Below are 8589 nucleotides of genomic sequence, written 5' to 3' on the forward strand. Positions count from 1 at the left end.
AAATTTAGTTTCAAGAAGCTATGTGGGTGATCCCCAAAGCCTGTATTTCTGGATTTGTCAAGTAACTTAGCGGTAGAAAAGCATTCCTTACTTGGCGGCCATATCACACCTTCCAAATGCCCCTGCACAGGCTTTGAGATATTTTCAGCTCATGTTCTATACAAGTGCAGATGGTTTAAAGATACCTGGTTATGGCTGAGGGAGGTAGAGAACTCACTTACAGGAATCTGGCTTCCCTGGTTCTGGCACACTCCTGGACGAGGTCCCTGGCACCTAACTCTCCAGGCATTTCAAACCCAGGAGGTCTTTAGGCCTGCCTTTGTGGTAATACTGAGACAACAGGACATCAATGGGGTGTCTGATTTGTGCCAGGCACGTTGCTACATCATCTTGAGGTATCCATAACACTACAAACAGGCTCAGGGATGAAAAGTATCAACTAGTGGTTATCATGTGCTTATACATTAACTCATTTACTCCTCAGTCAAAATTCTTAGGCTCCTTGTCCTTCAGTTTTCTCATGTGTAAGATGGAGGTGAGAATAGCTGTCACTAATATCCATTCTTCCTGTCCTCCTTTGTATTATAATAGCCCATCCACTACCATCACCAATTTTTAGCTGCATACATAATTGTCTGGGATAATGCAAACATTTCCCAGGCTTCCTTGAGATATGTGACTAAGTTCTAGACAATGAGATATAAATAGAAATGTCATACGCAACTTCTAAGGAGTGTTCCAAAGGAGCAAGCCTGAATTTCTTCAACTATTCCTTCTTCCTACTGGCTAAAATATGGATGTGATGGCTTGGTTCTTGGGCAGCCATCTTGTACTATGAGGAAGACAATAGATATTGAGAAAGGATGAGGAAAAGGACACAATCAAACCACATACCAGCCTATGGCTCTCCCCTTTGGACATCATTCATCTGTCAGGGAAATTGATCACTATCTAATTTAAGCCTCTGATGCTTGATCAGCCACATTGGTATGATCTGGGAATTTGTTAGAAATGCAGAATATTGACCCCCACCCCAGACCTGCTGAATCAGAATCTGCATTTTAACAAGATCTGCAAGTGACTTGTGTACAAAATAAAATCTGAGAGGCACTGGTTCCAGCTACTGTTATCTGAGAGAGGCCTATCACTCAACAGTTGAACTCAGTCCTAACTAATGTCCCACTGCACAACACTGCTGGGAGGATTAAATGAGTCATGAAGTCAAAGCACCTAGCACTAGGCTCTGCTCAGCATGGGGAGTGAGAGTTCATGGGTTAAATTGCCTTGGGGGTGGGTTCTGTGATGGAGCACAGATTTATGGCAACATTGCCATCTGCCCTATGGGCTCAAGGACATCCCCTAACTGTGTGAAACTTGGAGACAGAGCAGAAGGGGTGCAGTATTTGTTGAATTCCAACTTGAGAGGTTTTGTAGAAGCCATTAATTAGGAACCAGGGGAGGGAGAGGTCCTGGGATGGGCCTTCCAGAGCCTGCTGCACAGCTTTGACCCCAAATGGTGTAGACCTAGGGAGCAGGAGGGGAGGGAGGTCTTAGATCATTGAGCAGGGGTGGCATGTGAGGGACACAAAGCACCCTCTTCATAATGCCTGCGAGCATGAGAACAGCCACATGCTGGTCTCTCATTCCCGCACCCAGGCTGTGGAGGGAGAAACCTTCTGGCTGAGGAATGGCTCTGCTGCTGTACTTATCCCAATTTTCCAGCCGGCCAGGCTTTATCTCTCCTGTGATGTGATTGATGGAGCTCTCTGCAGGGCCTCCCATTATGGTCTGAAGGACACGGTGGCCTAGTTTTCGTGCAGGGATGCAGGGAGCCCAGTCATGCGGGACTGTGGCCCACTGTGTGGGGTATTTTGGAGACAGATGGGACTTTTCTGACCAGGAGGTCATGGGGTGGTTCTGAGGCAAGGGCTCCTGTAAAAATACCTGTGCTCAGCTGAAGCAGAAGGTTCCTAGAATGGAAGGAGCAAGAACTGACGTGGGCTCCACATCCCTCACATGCTGTGGCAGGCCTGCCCTGCTCCTGCCCTACTCTGTGCTGTCCACCACTTGTCTGGTGGCTGGAGCATGCCACACCCTGACAGCCCAGGAGGGCTTGGTGGGTATCCCTGCCAGGACAGTCCACTTGAGTGGCTACAACAGCGCTGTGCTCTGCGTGTGTGTGAGGCTGTGTGTTTGTCTATTTCTCTGTGTCTCTGCCATCTCTATTTTCCCCAATACCTGGAAGCAGAATCACAGCATGTTGAGAGGTCTCTGGGACTACATTGCCCCGGTTGTTGGAATCCTGGCTCTAGCTGTTGGACCATGGACAGATTACTTTGCTGTGTCACAGATTTTCTATTTGTGATGGAGATCATTGGATTGCTGTGAGAATTAAATGAGTTGACCCATATAGAGTCCTTACAGTAAGCCCTCAGTCAATGGTAGGTGATGCCTTCCCTCCCCGACCCAAGGTCCTACATACTACTGCCCAGCAGCCTGAGAGTGAAGGGCCTGCACCTGTCAGGAGTCTGGGAGGATATGCTGGAGAAGTTTGATGGGGCAGAGGTGAGGACAAGCCCAAAGGAGGTACTTCCTCACCTCTCTCCCCTTCCTCCTCGGTAACTCACTAGACGATCCTGCCCTCCTGCAAAGTGACATCTCAAGTCACAGCCACCTGGCAAAGCCTTCCCTTTAGCTGTCACAGCAAAACAGAAAAGGCCAGGGTTGAGTGAGAAGACCTGGCACCAACACTCACTGTACGATCTTAGGAAAATGACTCATCCCCCTTGAGCCTTAGTTTCCCCAGGTGTAAAGTGGAGATGACATCGTCTTTGCCCTCCACACGCCCCTAGGGCTGGCTAGAACTCGGAGACAACTCTGCCTCCTCCAGTCTGTGTTCTCCCTCCCATTCATGGGACTCTTCAGATGCCACCTGTGTGCTGAGGCATTTACATTAGTCAGGTTAGGTCAGGCTTGCCACAGTAACAAATTATCCTTGAAATCAGAGCTGGCTCCTTTCTTGCTAACACAGACTCTAGTGAGGGTCTGGGGACTCCCAGGGCAGCCCCCTGCCCCATGGTGACTCAGCAATCCAGGTGCTTGAATCCAGGCTGCCTCCTTCTCAACCCAGGGCTTTAGTCACCACAGCTGGGAAGGACAGAGCGGGAGGGCTGCACGCTGACCCATAGATGCTTTATCCAGGAGTCCCAGGCAGCACTTCTGCTCACAGCCCATTGGCTAGAACCTTCCCGTGGCTTTGCCTTTCTGCAGGGAGGCAGGGCAACGTGGAGAGCATACCGTTACCCAGTAAGCAGCAGACATCTTGCCAAAGAATCTCTTTCCATCTTAACCTCTGCCTTTGTGTTCTCAGTGTCATGGGCCACTCAAAAACCTGCAGAGGAGCTCCAGGCAAAAATGGCACCATCCTGGGGCCACGTCCAGCTCAGGGGAAGAGTTGGCTGTGTCAGTACAAGTCGGACCTCTTCAAGTGTGGGAGAATTTAATCACAAATCCAAAGGTCCCACCAGGCCAGTGACCAAGTTCAGAGCCCAGGCCCACAAGCCCTAGACTTTGAAACAGAGTAGGGAGGGGCCAGCCATCCAGAGGACAGACCTGCTGCCTGTAGTCGCCGAGTTTGGAGTAAGTCCCCAAGAGTCCCTCTTTCGTGAAATCCCCTTAATTCTATGCAGTTACAAACAAAAGGAGATTCTGTTTCTCCAGAGCCACCAATCCCTTAAGTGGCTTTCCCTGTTACTTGGGTTCTTATTAAGGTTACTTGGGACTGAGTCACCCGTCCTTGAGTGACAGTTCAACTTGAAGGCAATGTCTTGCAGAGCTGCTGCCCCAGGTGCCATCACCAAGTGCCCTGCTTGTAGTAATCTCTTTTTAAATGACTATTTTCTGCTTAAGCCCATTGTTGCCATGTAGGTGACTCTGACATTTTAGCTAAATGTCTTCTTGGGAGACGTCATCCTCTCTTTTAAAGCAGTAATTCTTTCAGAGGGATTTTACCCAGGGGCAGAGATGGTGAGGTGAGGGGGACTGCAGAGGCTTGGGCTGGAGCCTTTCCCAGGCAAGCCGTGCCAGCAGCCCAAGCCGTTCCCTGGCCCTGAGGGGGCCACTTGTGCCTGAGGAGGAGAAGACAGAGCAGGGGACCAAGATCCATTCTTTCCCCTCCTAAGAGTCCTAGACACTCAGGGGACCTGTCTTGTCGGGGTTCCCCGGAAGCAGACTCTGAGACAAGGACTCAAATACAAGTAGCTAATCTAGAAGGTGATGCCCAAAAACTCTACCAGGTGTGGGGAGACAGGGAAGGGCAGGGCACTGTTTTCAAGCCCATCCGGGCTGCCAGCACCTGGAGTTTCTTCCTCCTCCCTGGGGAACTCCTGGAGGTGGAGTAAAACCCTCTCATCAGTTACCCCAGCCAAGAGATGTGGTGGTAAGGATTTATCCACACTTCTCTCCTGCTTCTCCTCTCCTGTCAACTGGCTCTGTGCATTTTGGGCAGGGAGAAGCACTCCTGGGCAGCGGGTCCCGGTGTTTGCGGCACAGTCTTCTGAGTGCAGAGGTGGATGTCCATGAGCTCTGAGCCAAATTTGATCCATCGACAGATTCCACGGCCCTGGCCACGTGGTGGGTTCCTGTGCAGCCAAGTGACCTGAAGAGGGTCACTGGGTAAGGCTGAAAATGCAGCTAGTTTGGGTGCGTAGGGGACAGCCCACTTGTGGACTGACTTGCTGAGCTGGAGGGGCTGCTTTTCAATGAAGTCACATTGTTATGCAGCAATTTTGTCTTTGAATATTTCTTCCTGGGCAGAGGGCACAACAACTGTGGTATATTTTTCAGGGCTGCAGGTGCAGGTGTTTGCATGGTTGGGCAGCAAACCAAAAGGAAGTCTCCCCTAGCCAAGGAGTTGGAAACAGACATGCAACCACATCATTATGGACTGTGTGGTGCTGCCATGACCTGCAACATGGGTGCCCGTCCACCCAGCCCACGGCAGCACAGCCCACCTTGGCCTGTGTCTGTGACACAGCAGAAAACACTTAATCCCAGGCTCGGGGCAGCACTTGGTGCTGCTGGTGGACCTGCTCTTGCACAGGGAACCAGCCTTTGTTCCAACCCTGAAATCATTCTGCAGTCTCCTGGTCTGGACCTTCTGTGGCTCCAGGTTTCTTTTTGCCCATTGTATTTAGAAGCCTCCCTTTTCCTGGCCTCTTCAGGGTGACAGCTGTGTTGAGACAGACAGACACACACACACACACACACACACACACACACACACAGCACAGCCATTCCCTGATCAGGCAATGATGCACCGCGCATCCCTTTCCCTGTTTGCACTGCCTTTGCTGTGGAGCCCGGGGTCCTCTGTTGGGCCCTGAGAGGTGGGCAGGGGTCTTGGCGTTTCCCTGGAGACTCACCACGTGGTGGTGGGCAGCATTTGGTTGGCTCCTCACAGGGCCTCTGCTGCGCTGCAGAAGGTGAGGATGCTGGGGGCCCTGGTGTGGCCTTATTCTGGGGCATGCTTCTGGGGTGCAGTAGGGTGGGTGGGGCTTGCATTCCTGGCCATCACTCTAAGGCCTTTAACTTAATTTCTCAAAGCTCCTTCGGAGAAAGCCTTCTGGGGTTGGGATCTGGGGCTGGGTGAAAAGGGTCTTAGACTCATGAAGAGCTGTGTGCGTTTGATCTTTCCAGCAGTTCAAGAAGTTTGCCAGACATGAAAGGCTGGACGAGCCTGGTGATTAGATCCCTGTTTAGCCGCCAAGGAGAGATTTTTGTTTTGTTTTGTTTTTTGTTTCAGATTTTGTCTTCCCCCACCGCCACCCCACTTTTTAGCTCTGTTTCTTTCTCTCTCGTCTCTGTGCATCAGCATGTCTCTCTTTGTATGTCTCTGCATCTCTGTGTGTCTCTACTTATCTCTTTGTCTCTGTCTTTAAATGTCTCTGCCTCAGTATCTCTAAGCCTTTGTCTCTATTTCTCTCCTCCTCTCTCTGATGCTATCTCTCTGTGTCTATCACTGTCTCTCTCTGTCTCTCCCTTTCTGTCTCCCTCTCTAGCGCTCTGTTTCCTCTGTCTCTGCCTCTTTCTGGCCCAGTCCAGAGCCCTTGGCATGAGGACACGGGTGAGTCAGGGCTGGCTGCAATTGGACACCTCAGGGATACCAGCCAGTCCTGGTCCCTCTAAAGGGGAGCGATATGTGTACTTTCGGGGTGGTGGGGGGGCGGGTAGTAATCTGGCGGTACATTCTGTCCCGGCCCCTTATAGGGAATTTACTCTCAGTTGGACCCACCTCCACCCTTACCCCCACCGGAGGGCTGTTCCTGGGCAAAGCAGAGCAGCTTCACCATCAGGCACAGGACATGCCAGTTTCGAGAGACGTTTAGGATTTATGTGCAACCAATGAATAAGGCAAGTATTACATGGGACATTTGACTAGTTTGTCTTGATCACTAAATGTCTAGGTGGTCACAAGACAACCTGACAGACGTTACTGGGAGAACTTGATATTTGGAGGTCACTTATATTTGAGCAAGGGTAGCATTCATGTTCACCTGCGCATTTGAGGGGCATGGGGACTGGTGTGCCCAGAGCCTGGAGGGCCCCCACGTGGCAGCCAAGGGAGGCTGAGGACCCAGGTCAGTTTCCACAGCACTGGCTCCTCCTGGTCAGGGCAGACCTCTGCTGTCATAGCCTAAGCACCAAGGTGTGGCCCAGGAGAGGATCCACGGCTCTCTTGCCATCTGGCCCTGCTCCTAGGTGCTCACAAAAGTAATGACAGCAGAGGGGATGGGGCACATCCTGGGCACAGCGTGGGGGCTGATCCTCCCAGCCCAAGGCTCAGCAACCACAAAGGGCTGGGTGAGAACAAGCATGCGGTGTGTCGTCGGGTGTGAGGTGGAGGAAATGGCCATCTGTGGCCTGTGGAACTCAGATGGGCAAAGAGAACCCATGAAAGGCACCTGAGTGGTGGGTGACATGAGCAAATAATGTCTCTGTAGAAAGGCAAACCCGGCAGCTCTGCACTGGGTGCATAGAATTAGAGGCATGACAGGCCCTGGAAAAGAGGCTGATCTATGAAATGCAGCCTCCAAGCGCAGATCTGATCTGAGAGGATCCGCAACTCCATGACCCTGCAGCTTGGTAGTGTGTGCACATGTGTGTGTGTGCATGTGCATGTGTGTGCATGCGTGTGTGCATGCGTGTGTATGCATGTTTGTGTGTGTGCATGCATGTGTTTGTGTGTGTGCATGCATGTGTGCATGTGTGTTCTGACTTGTGTCTTCCACTAAACTTCCATCTTTGACCACTCCCCTTCCCTCCCTGCTCCTTCCTGCAAATCCACTCCTGGGAGACCCTGAAGAAAGGGTGGGCAAATAACATGGAGCTAAATCTTTCAAAGCTGGGGGAGGGAATGGGGTCAGAAGACTGGTGCCAATCAACCTTCTTTCCCCCACCCATGAAAGTGACCAATTAAGAGATTCAGCAAATCCCACAGGTGCTTGTTCATGCATCATCCGTGTTCACAACAGCCCATAAACTCCTCAATTGTTCAGACCAGCTATGGTACATCCACACACCGGCATGCCACTAGTGATGAAAAGGAGCCGTTTTCATAGCAGTTGAGGACCCTGCGGGACTCTATTCCTGCGCACTTCTGCAACCGGCTAAAGGCTCCTGGCAATAGAACACACATCAGTGGTTGCCTTGGGGGAGGCCAGGACTTGGGGGGACCTGAGAGAGTTTTCTGGGATGATGGAATATTCTGTATCTTGACGGTGTGGTGTTTACACAGGTGACAACATCTGTCAGAAATCAATGGGTTGGGCCTTTAATATCTACCTTATTGTATGTAAATTCTAACTCAAGAAAATAAAATAGGCTGCCAATTCAGAAAAAGAAAGAAAAAAGAGGGAGCAGGAGGCATAGGATGTGGCCTGACTTCTCGAGGGTCCCTTGGGGTAAATACAGACACCCACCAGACCCACATCAGGCCTAGAGAACGCGGAGCCGCTGCCTGAAGGGGTGGGCTCCTTACCTTGAGCCCCTGCGTGCCTCACTGGCTCACCCCGTCCAGCCCTGCTGTGGGCTCCACGGACAGAGCTTCCCAGGCGTTAAGAGAGGCATGCATCCCGATTTTCATGTGCAATCTCTGTTTTTTAATATTGGCTGCAAACACCTAAATTTCAAAACATGAAGTGGTCCTCAAAGACCACATCAGGCCCTCTTGCCACTTGACCCCCTTATCCTTAAAAGTTTTGTCCTCGAGAGTGTTTCAGATGGCCTCAGAGCTGCTGGAGGTTCCCTTGTGTTTTGAGCACACCACAAATTCCTGATGTTCTTTGATTCAACTGACCAAGTGAGCAGGCTGGGGCCAGGTCAGGAAGAGGCCATCTTGGGCCAAGCTGAGAGGAATGGGCGCAGTGGGGGTAGGAGGGGTCCTGTGGGAGAGAATCCAAGAAGGAAAGTCCTCCCTGAGATGAAATGTTTACTGGTGTGATTCTTGTGCTGCAGGTTGGGAGAAGGGACCAAGGCTCAGGTTCGACTGGATGCCAGTCTCCCAGTGGGTCACCCTGGGTTTGGATCTGT

This window comes from Pan paniscus, chromosome 2, assembly GCF_029289425.2.
Source record: "Pan paniscus chromosome 2, NHGRI_mPanPan1-v2.0_pri, whole genome shotgun sequence".
Lineage (NCBI taxonomy): Eukaryota > Metazoa > Chordata > Mammalia > Primates > Hominidae > Pan > Pan paniscus.